The sequence below is a fragment of the Mastigoproctus giganteus genome, chromosome 6, assembly GCF_048544385.1.
Source record: "Mastigoproctus giganteus isolate SK-2022 chromosome 6, ASM4854438v1, whole genome shotgun sequence".
NCBI lineage: Eukaryota > Metazoa > Arthropoda > Arachnida > Uropygi > Thelyphonidae > Mastigoproctus > Mastigoproctus giganteus.
The window spans coordinates 58,666,132-58,685,813 of NC_143580.1; the positions used below are offsets into that span (position 1 = coordinate 58,666,132).

Sequence of the window (19,682 nt, forward strand, 5' to 3'; positions counted from 1 at the left end):
GGTGTGGCCTGACCATCGCCTTATACAATGGAATAATCACCTCCTTATCCCTGCTGGAAAAATTCCTGTATATCATTGACAATACTCCATGAGCTACTCTTGCAGCCCGTCTGCACTGCTCAGAGAACTTCATATCTGCCTGCACAACCACCCCCAAGTCCCTTTCATTCTCTACCACTGTCAGTGTTGTACCACAGAGTTGATACGTTGCTCTGGGGTTGCTGTTTCCCATGTGTAGTACTTTACATTTGTCAGTGTTAAACTTCATTTGCCACCTCTCAGCCCATCTGCTCAACCTTTCCAGATCCTGTTGCAGCAGCATAGTGTCAGTAGTGTCCTTGACAACCCTGCCAACCTTTGTATCGTCTGCAAACTTGGACATTAAGCCCAATATACCATCATCAATATCATTTATAAATGATATTGATGATGGTATATCGGGCTTGAAGCAAAAATTGAAATTTAAAAGGATGGTTGCAGAATAGATGTGCAAAAGTCTGCAGCCAGAGATTGGTTGTTGAAATAAACCTAGTGTTACAGAGAGAAGTTTGTGGGGTTGAACAAATTATTAGAAGGAATGGCCAAATGGACAGAGGTGCGTCCCCCCTACACACACACACACTTTGCTGATACCGTATAAGATGTTTCTTTGTATCATTTGGCATATTTGCTATATATATACATATGTGCCTGTTGCCTTCACCATGTCTGTCTATCCATCCGCATGTAAAAATTCAACTTACACGATGGAGTTTCATGAAATTTTATATTTGGGCCTTTTAGAAAGATTGCCAATCTATCCCATTTCATTAAAATTGGGCAAATAGAAATCTGGCAGTTATTATTTCTTTGTTCCATATGATTTGTATAGAGGTCTGACGTAGCCCAGTGGTCAGGAGCGAGAGTGCATAGCACGCGTTCTTTGAGTGGACCGGGGTTCAAGCCCGTGACTACTAAATACGATAAATATTTGTATTGACGATTTATTGTAAACTCTACTGACTTGGTTGTTGTGCCAGAGTATGAACAGAAAAAAGAAATTCATAGATTAAATGTAGTTTTAATGCAGTATTATTAGCATTAGTCAGTCCATGCATGCTTTGTGCATATTATTATGTAAGACTTATGAATGTGGTGTCACTTGTAAAGATACATATAAAGGGAAAAGAGACAAAAAAAGAAGTGCAGTATATGGGAGAAGAGTAATAAATATTGTGTAGTTATAATTAAACTGAATAGATATACAGCTTTGTTCAAAGTTTACTTCATACAGTAATACTTAATAAATATGGAGAAATATGATCTAATTTTTGATTAAGCCATTGTCATCTGGGATTTTTATCTTTAATTGATACTCAATTGCCCATTCTATGTGTGTTTCTTCTCCCCCCCCCTCTAACCTGTGACCCATTTTTTATTGTATATTTGTAGACTTGGAGCAGTAGTGTAATTGTAATGAAAATATCAGTATAGCACTGTAAAAATTCATCCCAATATGAATATAATCATTATAATGAAATAAGTAAAAAGAAAATCCTTAAACAATATGAAATTCACTTTTTGATCATTGGTTTTTAGCAACTGGCATTGCTCCAGCAATTTCCTAACTGGGCAGTTAATTGCCTGTTTAAGGTTAGTGGATTTTGATCTGTCTACCATTCTAAAGTCTTATTTAATAAAGGTGTGTTGTTTTTGCAGATTTAAATATTTTGTGAAGCTTGCTGTGATAGATGAGGCATCAGTATTATTGAAATTATGGTTGTTTATATAGTATCATCTGACAGTTGCACTTGTTACAGTTTTCTGAATTTGAAAATGGAAGAGACTTTTTAGTTTCACCCCCCCCCCCATTTATCTTTGGGAAAATGTTTAACCAGACTGATTTTAACAACAGCAACCTGTTGCAAATCTGTTTAAAGTAGTGAGAAATGCCATATGAGCACATTTCATTGTTATCAAATTGAAAAATGGACATTTAAGTCTAGGTCAAAAGTCTCAAGCTACGAAAGCTAAAAAGTCATAGTATATGTCAAGCATAGCCTCTTCCTGTACACAGTTTTGAGAAAATTGGGTTTGCTACTTAGTGCATCAATCTCATATTACCATGAGTTTTGGTTTTGCATTACTCTAAATAAAAGGCACTTCTACAGTGGAGAAGTGTACTGCTATTTATTTAAAGTGTATTCCTTTACCCAGACCATTGTTTAGACATTGATTTGGGTCTCCTCGATGAGCAGGCTGGCACTGTGAACACCTGAACATTTAGGGATGAGATATACCGGGGTTCAAGCCCCTGACTGCTGAATACGGTCGATCTGCCAACCCGCACTGGACCAGCGTGGCAGATTATGGTCCATTTCCCTCAGCATGAATTGTTGGGGAGGCTTCCACCCTGCAGTGGGTTGATAATGGCTGCACTTTACTTTTATATCCATAATATGTGAGATATGAGGTGGTGATGTAAATGAAGTACACATGGTTAAGACCAGGGCAAAAGCCTCAAGCTATAAAAGGACATAGTACATGTCAGGCATAGCCTCTTTCTTTACATAGCTTGAGCAAACTGGGGTTGCTACGTAGCGCATCAATCTCGTATGCATCTGACATATTTTGGCTATATCTCATCACTAGGTTATTCAAGTAGATGTGAGGAATGCTAGACGTCTCCCTGTTTTATCTGGCAGACAGTGGCTATCCTCAGATGCTGTAACTCTTGGCTGACATTGAGCATACATTCAGGACACATTTCCTTACTCTTTGTATTGTTGCCATAACCCTGAAACCTCAGCTTGTGACTATCCTGCTATTAGTGGTGAACTGCTCTAAATCTTGCAGGCTATTACATTTCATTTTATAGAAAGAGAAACACTTAATTAGGTACATTTTTATGCCTCACTTGGTTTGCATTTCCTAGGCTTAAAATCATATTCTGATTTTCTTTATCGTGTTAAAAAATTGTATTGACATCAGATATCATGCAAAAATTTTTGCAGTTACACTTTAAAAATGAAAATGTTGTAACTTAGCTTTTGGATATTCATATATTTTTACTTGTATCAAGGGATGTAGTGTGCCTGCCACTGTTTATTTTTAGATCAATGGCATGTCCTGAAAGTTCCTCATATTCCACCCTGATACCGAGACAGAAATTTTCTTCATTTTAAGTGAAGGTTCTTTGTATATTTAAGTAATGAAATGCCACTTCCCTTCCCGTGTTCTAGTATATCTTTTTTGTCTTTGAGTAAATGCGTAACTAGACTGATAGAGCAGCAGCAATCTAAGTAAAGTACTTATATAAAAAATATGGGTACTTTACTTGTACTTTGCGCTTGAGGAAAGTATTTAAAAAAAGAAAAGAAAATCCACAATTAGTTAATGGAATTAAAACTTTTTAGGCTGTCTTTATTTACTGTTTGAAAATATTATAAATCGAACTGAGTTGTAGATACATAGTTAAGTCTTATGTTGTTGACTCTTAACTTTCAATTAGAAAGGAAGTTCCTTTTGATTTTGAAAGTGTTATGATAATATTCTATTTTAGTGCTTGATGGTTTCAGTATAATTTTGCATTATGAAACCATTACTTTATTATAAATTTTAATTACAGTTAAATGATCAGTTCAGTTTATTAAAAAAAATGCATGAAATAAATTAGTTATTCATGAAGATTCCAAAATTTTCAGATGAATTTAAGTATTTCCAGTGAATTTTAAGACTGCAAAACTAGAATTTTTACATGTTTCAGAAGTTATAAACTCTGTTTAGTCAAGTGTAACTAAAAGGTATTATCATGGAAATGGAAAATTGTAAATTGAACTGAGCTGCAATATATATTAATTGTCATTTATGACTCCTATATTGACAATATATATATTGACTCCTAACTTTCAGTTAGAAGGGAGTTCCTTTGACAGTATTATAACAAATGCCTGACTAGTTGCAGTGTTTTTAAACTATGCAAGCCACCTAGTTCATGAAACTTAAAGGTAGTATCAATTCTACAGATGAATAATATCAGTAACCATTCTGTGTTATTACTTTCATCTGTTGCTTCAACTGAAATTGTTTGAATAACAAAAAAAATGTTTAAATGAATTACTTCTCCTTCTTCTATATGCCTTGAATGATTTTGGACAGAAAGACTGATCTCCAAAGCCTTATATTTGTATACACACTTAAATCACAGTTAGTACAACATAATGTTAGTACAGTGCAGTTAGTACAGTGTTACAAATTCAGTCACTAAAAGGCATTTTTGCAATTATTTTAACCACTACGTAGTTAGCACACACTCCTGGTTCATTTTGAATGTGTTGTATCTTGAAAATGTTTTGTTGACCCATCCAAGTGGTTTTCAACTTGCCAGTTTTATTTAATATTTTTTTTTTAGATTCACCAGTGAGACATTCAGATTTGCTTTTATATGTATTCTTTCATAACAGAAACAGTCGGTTACCAAATAAGACAGTTTTACATTTTTGATAAAAATGTATTTGCTTATCCACTGTTCTTGAAAAACTACTTTCATCACAGGCTTTTCATTTCCCTGATGTTGTGACTCAGAAAATATTACTTTGTTACTCTTGAGTAAAGAATAAGTAAATCTCCTTTTTACACTTACACACTCACTTTTAGATATAGGATTTCACTGTCTTGCTTGTAGAGGCATGCAGAAGTTCTGTATTTTATTGGAACAACATTTTTGGATTTCACTTTGTTTTTTATGCCAAATTAGACTGTGCCACCTTCGTTTATTCTTTGTAATGGTAAGTGCAATGCAGTAAATTCTTCGAGGGTTGTTGCCAAATTAAATCTGTCATGTTTTTACTTTTACTTATTCATCCCCCCCCCCATGAGTATTGAGTATAAACAGAACTTCTCCAGTTGATCTCCAGTTTGTTTTAAATTATATCAAACACTATGAACTTCCCTTCTTGTTACTTGTTTCTCTGTTTTTGCATTTTTGGTTTATCAGAATTCCCAGGCAGGCAGCATTTTAGCTTGTTGTTCAAATGCTGTGTGTGCCACAGAAAAAGGACCCATGCGCTGCCAGTTGCCAACTCCTATACTAGTTTATGAGCACTGACTATGTCATTTAGTCAGTGCTCATAATCTAGTATAGGAGTTGTAAGCATAATAAAGTGGATCATGACACTGAATTTTGCCATTTTGTATGCTAAGATATTTCAGTTCTTGTTGTCTAAATAGAATTTGTGACTTTTGAAATAAATATGTTAATCAAACTTGAAGACAGTGTTAAAAACAACTAATTGCCTTTGAAATTGTGTCATAAGTATATTAATTTTTCTTTTTAAAGTTTTGTTTTTTAAATCAAATTTCTTCATAAGATGCTAAAGTGGTTGAAATTTAAGTTGTGTAAAATTTTCTTATATAAAGTAAAATATCAGCATCTTAATTAGGGTTGAAAACTTTTTGTTAGATTTCTGGACACCTGATGAAATGTCCAGGAGTGTGGACTTATGGATGACTTTCCAAGAAACCTGAATTCCCTGATGTGATGCCGGTCCCGAACAGTTCAGAACAATCCTGGACTGTTGGTAACCCTGTTCTTAACACCACATTATGTTTATTAAAAAGTGGAGTATCAACTGACAAAACGTATTCTTACATATTCTTCTTTCACTGACAAAATCATTATATTTATAGTTTATCGCCATAATTAAAATAATAGAATATTAGTTTTTCATAAAATAAAATTAAATGCAAAGATTTTTATCACTTCTTTATCGAGCACCCTTCCTTAATTCTTTTAAAATAATATGCTAAACAATTCATTAAGATTACTGTTATGTTTTTACCAATGGAATAGGAATAAATCATCTGCATTAACTTTTATCAGCTTACTTCAACTTCTACAAGTTTGTTCACTAAATTTCTTGTCTGATTCAGTGTAATTAATTGATAGATATATCTGTTGCTGGGACTAAATGATCTGACTAAGCCTGATACACTTATTCAGATTTTATCTGACAATGACCATGTATCGGCTGTTTTTAACCTTTTTATAATTTTTGAACTATTCGAGTTCAAACTTTTTGAGTTATATATAAAACAGCTTTTATCCTTGGCTGATTTTATTCTTTATACTTGTATACTTTTTTGACATGGTGACCCATTACCATAGGTCATTGAAATCCTTGTTCTGTTTTTATTTGGCCTTTCCTTATCTAGTTTTGATACATGATAGCCTTTGTTATTGATGTGTTATTAAAACATTAATAAAAGTAAACCAGGCTATCATTGAATACATTATATATACCAAGAAATCAGTTCATTAAAACTAAGAAAATGTGTATCTGTATCCTCATATCAATTTTGTTGATTTCTTTTTTTGCATTTGCTGAGTTTGAATTTCAAGGGCTGTGAGGTTTTGTTATTATGGAGCAACACTCTGCCATGAATTAAGCAACTCAGCCACTTTGCCTTTTTTGTTAGCCCGCTGTAGTGACAAGACATTCAGTGTGGCACTGTAGGCTATCAGTAATAGTCTGATATCATTGACTTTGAAAAGTATTGGTATTTGCTCTGCAGTCATAGCCATTTGTCACATGCAGTATCCCAACTGGTTATTTCCAAGATGTGTGTGTTTGTTTGAATGAAACACACCAGTTGAAACAAACAACTGGTGTGTTTCATTTGAATAATGCTGGTATTTGTGACAAGTTTATCAGGAATGAAATTTATTCTCCAAATATGAATTTAGCTGTTATAATTTGTCATTTAAGCAGTACAAACATAATTTATTGCAGATTCATATACAGGGTGGATATAATTAACAATCCCTATCAGATGTTGTCTTGGAGAGGGATTTATTACAAGGAAATACAATGAAACTTGCAGTAGTAGTAGAGGCATGTGATAGCTAGCAAGCTTATGTAGCATCAGCCAAAAAAAAAAAAAAAAAAGAAGAAGAAAAAATTTTACACATTCATTTCCTCTGAAAGTTTGCCCAGTTCCTCCTTGAATTTATTTAAGCTATTTCCACAATGACAGATGGAAGTTTTGTTCCAGCAGTCAACTACCTGCTGGTTAAAGGCAAATTTCTGTACATCTATTCAACTGTCTTTCCACAATTTGAGTTTATGCCCCCTCAGGCTCAGGGATAGTCTATGAGATGCAGAAAAAAAAAAAAAAAAAAAAACATTAGTTCAAAAGTGTACCACCTGTGGTCAGAGTGATGCTGTAGTTGCCTATGAATATAAAAGCATGTGGGTGAGCAGTTGATGGTATATCTTACATTACAAAGCCAATGCATACTGCTATCTCCTCATGGAGCTGTACTCTGAAAACACTAGCAATGCAGACACGAAAGGTATCTTTGATGAGACCCATTGACAGTCTGTGTTATGTGACGTTTGCAAAGTTCAAGTAAATGAGATGTATTAATGCAAGCCAGGAAGGGGAATAAAAACTACTGCAACAACCAGATGGAAGAAGAAATTGTCACTGCAGTGGAAAAGCAGTCATCACAGGGACAATCACATGGTATTATCGGTGCATGTATATGGTTGCATACCTTATAAATACACCGTATAGCACAGTACAAAAAAAAAATGTGATCTGTACAAACTGACAAAATCCACTTGACTTCTGGTTGCAGGGTTACCTGAAGGACATTGTGCCATCATGACTACAAAATGTATGTTTCTTGCAGTAATCAATTTACAGTACTGTAGGATTGCAGGGGGGGGAGAGAAATTTTAATGCAGCAGTTGAAATCATTTGTAACCTCAGACCTTTGAGAAAGCTTCACAGCTATGTCAGAAACATTACCCCAGACTTGTTTTGAAAACCATTTTTTAGAAGTTCGAACATACTGTGAATTATGGTAATCATGTAGAGTAGGTTCCCATTTTACAGTGTGCCACTTTGGCCCTTGATAGCAGTCTCTCAGACTAATGTTTTGTTGATATTTCTATCTCTTCGGCATTTCATGGACTATGCTCGTTGCAAGTTTCTTTGTATTTCCTTTAATACATTGTTATTCAGTTGTTTCTTTATAAGTATAGTTCAATTATAACCATCATTTATATACATTATTAAAGCTATTCTTGAATATTTCTTGTTCATGATCTTACTCCAAAGCTGTGTCCCCACAAGAACTTAGACCATTAGGTCTTGGCAAGGAATTAAATCTATGATATTAACCAGAATTAAATATTTTTAAAATTAATTGCTTAACTACCAAACATTATATATTGTTTGCAATCTAATAATCAATTTACAGTACCATAGGATTGTATGTGGGGGGATATTTTAACGCAGTAGTTGAAATTAGATTACAAATTTTTATTTAATAACCAATTTCCCAAACAGAATGATAGGAATTCTGTAAGCTACTGTATACTATCTGTTAGAATAATTAACAGGTTAATACTAGACATAACCTTAAATTTTAATTCTTTCATTAACTTTCAAGGCTTTAGTTTAGTAAAATGCGATTCTTGAAGGGCATCTTACCCTTCAGCAATCACATGGATATTAGTTTCCTTTGCCAATAACTTTCAAGACCTTACTTTTAGTGTTAAAACCTTGTGTTTTAGTACCTATTTATGAAGATAAAGAACTGATTATTAAGGTTGAGAAATACAGGGAATTTTTTTTTTTTTTTTCTTAATCATTGAACCATTTTAGTTGCTTGTGAAGAGGGAAAAGCAATCATCACATACCTTGTTAATTATTTATTATATTTTTTATTTATTAATATTTTGTTTTATGATTTAGTTAAAGTATTCTGTATTTTTATATCAGTGTCAGAGAAAAGAATTGATTATGGTGATTAGAATACTTAGTGCCCAGAGCCTTATTTCCATTGTCATATTTTGTATATATATTGACTGCCATTAAATATAGTTATGTTTTATAAACAGTAAGCTACTATTGATAATGCTAATAACATTTTATCATGAGAAAGAAATTTCAGAATATTGAAAACTTCCTGTCTGTCACTAAGCTAGGTTGTTGGATGAGATCCGTTTGCAGGAAAACCAATATTACCAGTAAGACCAAAAGGTTGTTCAGCTACATTAAATCGTTTACACTCATGGAGCATACAACAGCCATAACTTGATCTGTAATAGTATCATAGGAAAGGTTAGACGAGAAGGCTGATTATGAGAAATCATTGGCTAAGAGAGCAAAGAATGGGAACAAGGTGTTTTTTTCATTTATGTGAATACAAAGAAAACAAATTTGATCAGACCGTTACGTGAAGGAATTATGGGAAGTTGTAGATAACCAAACTGATGACGTTGGCGATGGATAGGTACAGCATATTGATCAATACAGATGAAAGAATTTTCATAGTGAGTATGTGAGTCAAGCTGAGCAGTATGTAATTAGTAATATTGATTAGAAAAACTTTTGAACCTGAAGGTAGATAAAGCTCGTGGAATTGATGTCATGTAGCCATTAAACTTGAGGAAGGTAGTAAGAGAATGTACATTGAGCTATTAAGATTAATTATGAGAGCAACATCGGAGTTAGGAAAGGTTCCTTTGGATTGGAACATGCCAGAATATCACCAATCTATAGTGGCAGTTCTAGAAGTGAAGTAACTGCAGGCAATTTGATGTAATTTAACTGATAGGGAAAAAAATGGAGGTGACAATTAAAAATCATGGTTCATATGGTTCAACATAAGGGCACGCTAGATAGAAATGGTATTTTGAAAGAAATGTTTTTTTCCAGGAAGAATCTTGTTTAGCTAATGTGGTTAGCTATTTTAAGTCACTTGTGAGGAGGAATAGGAATTAATTTTGATATTATTTGGAGTTTAGTAAAACATTTGACTTTGTCATGCACAAGAGTTTGCTATATGAACTGGAACACATTGATATCGGGTAAAATCCTTAGATAGATCCCACGATGACTGCAGGACCAAGAGCAGAGGATTATGATTAATGGTTACTCTTCAGATTGGTCTGTGAAGAGTGATCAGAGCCTAATCTGGTTATGGGCCCTTTGAAGATCAGTGCTGGGGCCACTGTTGTTTCTAATTTTCTTGAATGATGTTGACAGAGGGATGCAGGGAGCAATGTCAAAATTTGCAGGTGATGTCAAGATTGGGAGAGTCGTTAATGACTAGGACATACTGGTATCATTCAGAAATTGGATAGTCTTCAGGGATGGTCAGAAAAGTGATAGCTCTTTTAATATTACAAAATACAGTGTTTTCCACTTAGGGGAATTAAAAAAAAAAAAAAAAAAAACCCCAAAATAACACATTAGGAGGAGTTGAATTAAATATGTTTGGGGGGGGGGTATAACAATCTAGGTAGGCATGAAGTTCTTCATTTAATGTGTAGCCAGGCTTCATGGAAGGTCCATGGTGTCCTATCAGTATCTCCCTCTCTCTCCCTTTTTTTTTTTTTTTGCTTGCAAAACTACTGAGGTCACAATATAAGTGTATATGTCAAGAAGTGAGACCACACTTTCAGTACTGCATTCAGGTATGGAGATTGCACCTGGGTAAAAAAAAAAAAAAAAATTGCACCTCTTGAAAAGGTCCAAATGCAAGTAACACCTTTGTTGAAATTGGCAGAAGGGTACCCATATGGGAAAGGATGCTGAATATGCAAGGATATAATAAGCCTGGTGAGTGAGGGAGGGGGGGATAGTAAAATGAATGAATGGGAAATTTGCCCTTTATAAATGATACTAGAACTAGTGACATAAATTCAAATTACAGGCATAGAGGATCATAGGAAGTTTTTCTTTTAGCGAATGGGTTGTAAATTGGCTAAATAAATTATCTCTAGTGGTAGTTGAAGTTGACAGCTTGGCAAAATTTGGAGTTTGGCTGGACCAGCACACTATGTGAGGAGTGGAATATTTAAGAAGTTTTTTGCTGATTAAGCAAACGCTTAGGACTTCTTTGTGTCATATGATAAATGCTAAAACTATTTCTTTAACTCGTTATTATTGGAATTTGGGGAAAACACAGAAACCCCAATTTGACTCAACGCTGACAAACATCTATTCCTTTTCCTACTGGCATGGTAACTATGATATCAAAATTTGGTATTAGCTGCAGTGGCAGCTAAATATATGGGCTGATGGCAGCACACAATCTTTTGAATACAATGGCTTATATATAAGTACCACATGATAAGAAATTAAACTAATGTGAGATTCTTATGAAACCAAAATCTGAGACCATTTCACCTCAAACATTTCAGCCTGTTCACTTCAACAAATACTTTACAGCATCTCCATAAATGATATTTTGGTACTCTGGTAAATAGCACACTAAACAGAAATACAACTTTACTATGTTGTCACAATATTACAAGAAAGTGCATGTGCTACACATTTTTGCAAATGACTCACTAGACTCATTAACAAACACAGGCTCTGAAGACTTTCAATTGGCCATCGTGGTGCTGGTATATTTTTGTGGGGCGACTTTTTTTTTTTACAATTTTTAAAGCAGAGTGGTGACTTCCACTCATTGCTTTTTGTTGCTATAAAGGTCATGAAATCTTTTGATTGACCAAAATACCTTTAGAAAAGATCCTTTATTTTTGTCATATCATTTTTTAATGTTATGATGAGAATAAAAATACCACATGATATTGTTTTATGGAAATAGGTTTTCATGTCTTTCATTGGCTTTCCCATGTATACATGGATTTGGATATCACTGCTACTTGTTGCTTAATGCTATGTGAATTGCTGAATACAAATTTTAAATAGGTAATAGATTATGATTGCAAAAAAAAGGGAAAAAATTGCAAGATAAGAAGACATCTGCACACCCTGTTCAATTTATATTAAGCATTAACAATGCCATAGGTCTGCTTCCCTCTCTGTCTCTATCATTTTTGGTTAGCAAAATCCTTCTTGGACATTAGAAATCCTTTATAATTATTTTTTTATATTAAGAGTAAATTATTTACAAAAATCTGGTTCTGTTGTTTATTTTATTTCTTTATTTTGCTTTGCAAGGGAATAGAGATGGGATCCTCCCCTCAGTTCAGATTAAATTATGCTTGCATGTCTTAGTGTTATATTACCTGCTGAATTGTTATAGTGTGAAATACGTATTGTGAAAGAACACTATAATAAGAGCTGAGAAGGGGAAAAAAATCTTTGTGACAGATTGTCATTACATCTGGATTACAAGTTAAAATCCATGAATGCTGAAAACATGCACATTGAGAAAATCTACTGTATACTTGTCTAATTTCCATCCATTGTAATAATAATTTGCATATAACAGGATAATAGAGTATAATTGGTGATACCTTGCCTATAAATGTTATGCAGTAAATGGCTGCATCAGAATTTATTCAACACATCACAATTACTTCCTTTTTCTAGCAGCACTGTCATGAAGAATGGTATCTGGCCCTACTCTTAAGGATAGTGATGAAGGAGGATAGGGTTAATCCATGCCCTTTCTCATTTTCACTTTTGTATACTCTGTTATTCTCACAGGCTCAATCATTTCAGATTTTGTTTTTAAGTCCCACACCTTGGCATTTCTTTTCTATTCTAATAAACATTTTTCTTAAAATTTATCTTACACATTTCCTCTAGAATGAAGTTTGGATAGAATTTTAACAAGTGCCTTGATTTTCTAGATTCACATTTCGCTATATAACAGTCTCCTCCATGATTACAACTGAATTGGCTGCCAACAAAAGTGAAAACAAAAAAGGCAAGTTATATTACATTAGTTATGCTTCCCTGCGATCCAATCTATACAATTGAAGAACAAATTTCCTAGTGTTTTTAACATTATTAAACTAAACTGACAATAATTTAATAATGCTCATTATAGGGTGTTATTCATAATGGACTTTTCCCAGGTAGTAATGGAAAGTTATATAAGCCTGAATTTCACTTCCTGTGAGTGACTTGAAGTTTTTCTTGTCATTTTTACCCAGTGATGAGTTAGCAATGTATACATAGAATGCAGGTTGAGAAGCATCAATTTTCTGCATTGGGAACATGCACTAATCTACTTACTGGCTATGAACACATAGAAAGCAGGTTGACCAGTGCCAGTTCTCTGTATTTCATGAAACATAGGTAGGTTATACTAGGAAGCATATTAATGCCAGAAACTAAACTAGTCTCTGTGTGAATCGAGGAGAATGTACACATAAATGTCTTTAAGTTCAGTTCTTTAGATGAGGAATTAATCCTTGTGGAAATAGTTTTTTTAAATGAATAGAAAAAGAACTGGTGTAAACCCTGTAAATTCCTGTAGATATTTTTAAAATTGGCTCATTCCTGGAACTAAACTATCAACTGATATATGATGAATATCATCATGTATTTAATGAATTAAAATGGAATGAAGAGTGATTACCCTCCCCCCAATCTATTAGAATGAATTGAGAAACTTTTAATATTTAAAAAAAAGAAAAGGGCTGAACGTGGACCACTTAACATAATAGCAAAAATTAGCACAGAAAAAACTTGGGCATACCATTCATTCCTCTAATCAGCATACTGTAATAAATATAAATCCATTTCTTCAGCTGCTGACAACAAGCAAGCTTCAACTAAAATTCATTCTCGTAAGGTAAGCTGGTATATTAACACAAGTAGCACTGAACACTTTGATGTGCTTTTAACTGTGTGTGCACATGCACACGCTTGCCCTCTCATTAACTTACTTGACTCATTTAAGCTGCATATAAGTGCTAGTTCCTGGAAGGTGGGCAGCCTGCATTCTGTGTATTTATTAATACCTTATTATTCCCTTCACTGGGTTCAGGCAAAGAGTAGCAAAACTTTTTCATTGAGAAATTCCAATTTTTCACCCGGTGAAACAGATACACTAACTTTTTAAGATGTGTCTTAGAATATAATCTCGATTAAGTGTTCACTGTGGCCACTTTTATTTTCACTTAATAAGAATTCAAGAAACAGTATTATTCACAGAGTTAATAAAGTTCTCTGGATCAGTATTAAAAACATCTCTTCTAATTGCATGTTTCACTTCTAAGAAATTTGAAGGCTGCATATTGTAAAACTGGTGCACTTAGCCCTATAGCATAAAGCCAGGAATTTAATTGGGGTCATTTAATATCAGAACACAGGCCAGTGAGATTATTGACAAATACAATCTTGAGGAAGGTTGGTTGTACTGATAGAAATGAAACAGCACTTTGTCTTACTGGAAAGTGGTTCTTTTGCAAGGATGCCTCATAACCTTATTTAGGAAAAACAGTGATTGATAACATCCTGGTTTATTCCTTCTCAGTTGTTGGAACAGTTTTGGGTATCCTTTTAATTTCTTCCTCAAAGAAATATACACACCTGTAGTAAATTTTGCCTGGAATTTCAGCACAGGATTCTCTTTTATCCAAATGACAGTCATGAATGATGATAATGTCATGAAGGTAGAAATGAGCCTCATCTGTTCACAGAAAGTTAGCTAGTCTGGGTTTCCATCTAATCTTAATAAACAAGATGTTAGCAAAATTCATCTTACTTACATGATCTTAAACTTTAGCTCATTCAGAATTATTGATTAAACGTATTTCTTCTTATATGGATGTAGTTCTAACATTTTCCTCGTGACTTTTAAAAACCAACTTCTGGAATATCCTTGCATTAAGCAACATTCATGGCACTACAAGTGCCTAAACATGATGCTGAAGGAATTTCTTTCAGCTTGGAATATTTCCTCAGGTGTCACATCAGGCTTGTTGGCATATCAGTTCTATGGGAAAATTGTTCACATTCAAATGTTTTACAGGGGCAATGAATACTTTGAATACATTGGGGCATGGACAGGACCCCCCCCCCCCTCTCTCTCCATATAAAATTTGTATTTCATGGATTGTACGTTGATTGGCCAAAACAAATGTTAAAAATGAAATTCATCACAAGAAGTTATATTCATCTTGTATGTTAATGTATATTGTTACTAGTCTTGAATGTGTTTGAGTTTTAAACTAAATTTCTTGTTTCCTTTCCAATAATGGATTTTGAAATATGTTTAGACGTACAGGGCAAGCCAAAAGTCAGGATACACTTTTAAGTTCACTGGAAAAGTGTATACACAGTATAATAGAAACCAAACTTTTATTATTTAGCAAACTTTGAGGGAATAATGTAGAGCATCATACATTATTCATCATTCTGCAGGAAAAAGGCCTTTTACCTCAATTTTAGGATGAGCAAGATCTTGGAACATTGATAAATAACAGTCTGAAATAACATTGCTGTTGGAAGGGGGGGAGTCCAACAGTCCTTCAGAGAAAATTCCAATGCAAACAAGCATACTGAGAGAGTTTAATTCTTCAGTTTGGTTATTAGAATTATCAGTGGCTCAATAAATGGACATGTTAACCAATTGTGTTGGCTAACATGTCCATTAATCTTGAAAATTGGCTCATCAGGCCAGAAGGTTTTATTGGGCAAATTTTTATTTCCCCACATCTGGAGAAACTTGTTAGCAAATTCAGCTCCCCTGTTCAGATTATCATCATTAAGTGTGTAACACAATTGTGGGATTAAATATTTATATTCTGATTTTTATTTTTTATCTTGCTTGAAGAGAGCCTTCTTGTTAATTTTTGGAAATCCAAAACTTGCTTGACATATGTAGCATTATCTTTTGCTTGAGCTGAATATGGTCTTAGGAAGATTAGCAGTCTTCCTATTTTAAAGCAATTATGTGATAGGTCATGTATTGATTAGGCGCCTCCGTAGCCAGGTGGGAAGGAGCAGCAGTGCGTAACACATGTTTCTTGATTAGACCGGGGTTCGAGCCCGTCACCACCAAATACGGAGGATGCGGAAAGGTCAGGAAATGACCACCGCATATCCCAGAGCAATATGGCCTTAGTTGCTAATGCTCCTAAAAACCAAATAACAACAACAACAACAATGTATTGATTAGGGGTTTAATGTGCTTTAGACTGAAGTGTCTTAATGCTTAGGCATTGATTGTCATACAAAATTTTGGATGATGCATACAAAACTTTACCTCTTCCTTCAATAAACAACCAAATAAAAGTAAAAGTTTCTAATTTTTTTTATGTAACAATATACACTGCCCTACCATTAATATCCAGCCACCCCTCCATGGATGGGGAAACAGGTCCTATGCATGCAACACATCACAGAACCTGCTATAAATATGCTCACTGGGCTTCAAACAGACAGTTGCAAGAGTGGGCATGCAAGATGGCACGTTCAACAGAATTAACAGACTTCCAAAGTGGAATGATAGTAGGATGCCACGTAAGCAAGGATTCTGTACGAGACAATGCAGTCACTCTGGGAATCTCTAGGCCAACGGTTAGTGACGTCATATGCAAATGGAACTGAATCTGCCAAAAAACGGCTTGGTAAATCCCAAAAACTAACAATGGGACAAGAGTCTGCAAATCATAATTTGCCATTGTCTCAAGTCACACAAACTCTCTGTGAGAGTATTGGGACTAATGTCAGCACTAGTACAATACAAAGGACACTCCATGGTATGAGTTACAATGGTCGTGTAGCTGTTCACAAGCCATTGATCACATCAACAAATTCTAGATGCTGATTAACATGGTGTAAGGAGTGCAAGTTCTGGACTGTAGAGCAGTGGAAAACAGTCCTGTGGACAGAAGAGTCGAGGTTTGCACTCTACCAGTCTGGCCATTCCTGGGTGTGGCAAATGCCAGGGGGAACAGTTCCTTCCTGATTGTATCCTCCCAACAATGAAGTTTGGTGGAGGCAATGTCATGGTATGGGGCTGCTTTTCGTGGTTTGGCTTGGGCCCATTAGTCATTATTGACAAAACCGTGAGTGCAACCGTGAGTTGCAATACCAGGAAATCCTGGTATTTCCTGGTATTGCACAGTCGGAAGTGCATAATTAAATTATGCACTTCCAACATTATGGCAATACATCGGCAAGACCATACTGCTTGGGTCATAACAGAGTGGTTTGAGGACATGGATGTGGAAAAGTTGGATTGGCCTTCCCGGAGTCCTGATCTGAACCCTATTGAGCATCTTTGGGGTGTATTGGATTATCGGGTATGTGCACATTGAGATCACCTAAAGAACAAGGCGGAACTGGAACTGGTGGCTGCATTAAAGGCCGAGTGAAGGAACATATCACCTGACATTTATAAAAGGCTGGTTGACAGTATGCCGTGAAGATTGAAGGCCATCATAAAAGTAAAAGGTTTCAGCACAAAATATTAAATGACACAATAAAAGATCTCTTTTTTTTTTTTTTTTTTTTTTTTGTCTAAAGGCAGGTGTCCAGATATTAATGGTAGAGCAGTGTATGTACCTGACTTTTGGCTCACCCTTGTACTTTAGATTATTTTTTAGAATATTTTAAGTCTTCAATTGATTCTGGTCTTGCTCCTTCAGTCATTCCTGTTTTATTCATAATATTTCTTTTCTTTAGTCATCTTATATATAGGCAGATGTAAACAACTTATATGGCTATTAGTAATCTTACAACTACTCCCATAATCAGATATAGGTATAACTTGATTTTAGTCATCTCATACCTGACTGGTACGTTTGCAAAACCAAATTATTTTTAGTGTATATTATAATAATCACTCATCATCCTCTATTAATTACCTCCAAAATTTATATTTGAAACCTGATACTGCTTTTACTGTTCTCTTTTCAGATAGTGAAAATTCAAGGCACCAAACAGTAACAGGGGAAAATAGTATTCTTATAGGATATTTTTTTAATTAACGATATACATTGTTTCTTCGTTTGAGTGAGAAGACAGCAAATATTTAAGGTTGCATAAATCACATACATCCATTAACTCTTAGGGTCTAAAAAAAAATTCCTTTTCATAATTCATTATGGCATATGCTAATCAAGCCAGCCTTATAAATAATTAAATCAGTCCATTCTGTTTTATACAGTCTCATCCATTTTCATTTAATGTAAAATATCAGTTAATGATCATTATCATTTTATATAACCAGGTGTGTAGTGCATTTTTTAATGTTATTCCATATTTTAACAGTTTTTTTTTTTTTTTTTTTTTTATATTTAGAAATCTCCCTTCCCCCAAGTGGGCACATCATAAAAAAATAGTGTCCTCTTTGATGTCACAGTATAGAGAATCCATCACCTCTCACTTATTTGGGAGATCTCAGTTCAGTTTCTGTTGCAGGTGGGAGAGTCCTCCATGGCAACTTCGTTGGCATGAATCACCATTGTCTACCACTCATTTTCAGAGGTCTGGGTTCAATTCCCATTGATGATGGAGGATTTTTCTCAAGTCCTCTTCAGTCGAGGCTATTAGTTAGCTAGTTTCAGATGGAGGGATTACAGATTCCCTGTGAGTTATTTTGGGTTTTTTTCAGCCTTCACATGCACACACACTTCTACATTTAAAAAAAAAAAAAAAAAAAAGTGTGTAATGTAAATTAAATTGAAAGGAAAATTAAGAAAGAGTAAAAATAAATAAAGAAAGAATGGTAAACATAAGCAGTGCACACCCAACAAAATATTGCCTAGAACATAATGTAAGTTAGATTAAAATAAGACAGTAAAAAGGAAAAGTGCTGTAAAAAACAACTACATCTAAAACCTATAAGAACAACAGAAATAATGGGGGAAGAATAATCTAGAAAGAATACATACAAGAAATTTTGAATATTTTTAATAAAAGGGAAATATTCTATAAATTTTAAAAGCCAATGAAGAATAAATTTAAACACCTTGATAACATCGAGGCCAAATAATATGAAATATCACAATATTGAAACCATAAACTTAACCATGAAAGACCAAATCAAAGAAACAAACAAAAATAGAGAACAGATGACCATTGTGTCCCTTATCATCAGAAGGCCACAAGACAACAGTAACCTTGGAAATTACTGCATTTCAAATATACAAATTTATGTAACAAGCAGAACTGAAAAACTAATGTCAGCCTGCCAATACAATACACCTGCAGAACGGTGGCCCTTATGCAGTAAAGGAAGTTTTATTAGTTATAAAGGAAGTTATTATGAAAGCTTAAGCACTTACATAGCTGATAATCCAAACTGCCAACAAGCAAGTGAAGTGAAGTCTAAAATAAGAAACCAAAAGTAAAATAGAAGGCATCGTGAGCTGGGCAGCTAATTAGCTCACAGTAACAGAAATAAAGAATGAAAATGGCAGTAAACATAAGAGGCAACCTTAGCAAACCATCAACATGTTGCCTTGAATGCTAAAATAAAGAACCTCTGTTCTTTATTTTTGTTTGTTTCTTTTATTTGGTTTTTTGTGGATAGTTTGCGATTTCAATATCATGATATTTCGCATTATTTAGCCTTGGCATTATCAAGGTGTCACCAGTCTAAATTTATTCTTTATTGTATTTTAAATTTATGGTATATTTATCTTTTTTACAGCACTTTTTTTCTTTTTATTATCTTAGTTTCACGTACACAAGGATATGGCCAAGTGTTGGTACTGTTAAAATAAAAATTTGGAGGTGTGAGTAATTCTTAATGGCCAACCCAGTTGAGGTGGTTGCTTAATTTTTTCGATAACCATACTTTTCGAATTCTAATCATACTGAATGTTGATGGATATTTTTTTTTTTTTGTCTATTTTGTACAGTTTATATCAACCTCTTTCCAGTTTCTTGCAATTTCTTAAATGCTGTGACAAGTGAACTTCTAGCCCTGAAGTTTTTGTTTTCGTTCTCCTTCCTAATTC

The 19,682-nt window shown here is 34.3% G+C and overlaps 1 long non-coding RNA gene across 2 annotated transcripts in view; it reads left to right on the top strand.

The window, feature by feature from the left end:
* The window catches only part of LOC150084322 (uncharacterized), a 29,334-nt gene extending 16,630 nt beyond the window's left edge, over positions 1–12,704 (top strand). Inside the window, exons 3-4 of one of the 2 annotated variants that reach the window (XR_016547100.1) lie at positions 5,441–5,558; positions 12,609–12,704. This is a non-coding gene — a long non-coding RNA (uncharacterized LOC150084322). Of the gene's footprint in view, positions 1–5,440; positions 5,598–12,608 lie in introns of both variants that reach the window. The other variant, XR_016547099.1, reaches the window with a different exon arrangement.
* Positions 12,705–19,682: the final 6,978 nt, after the last annotated feature.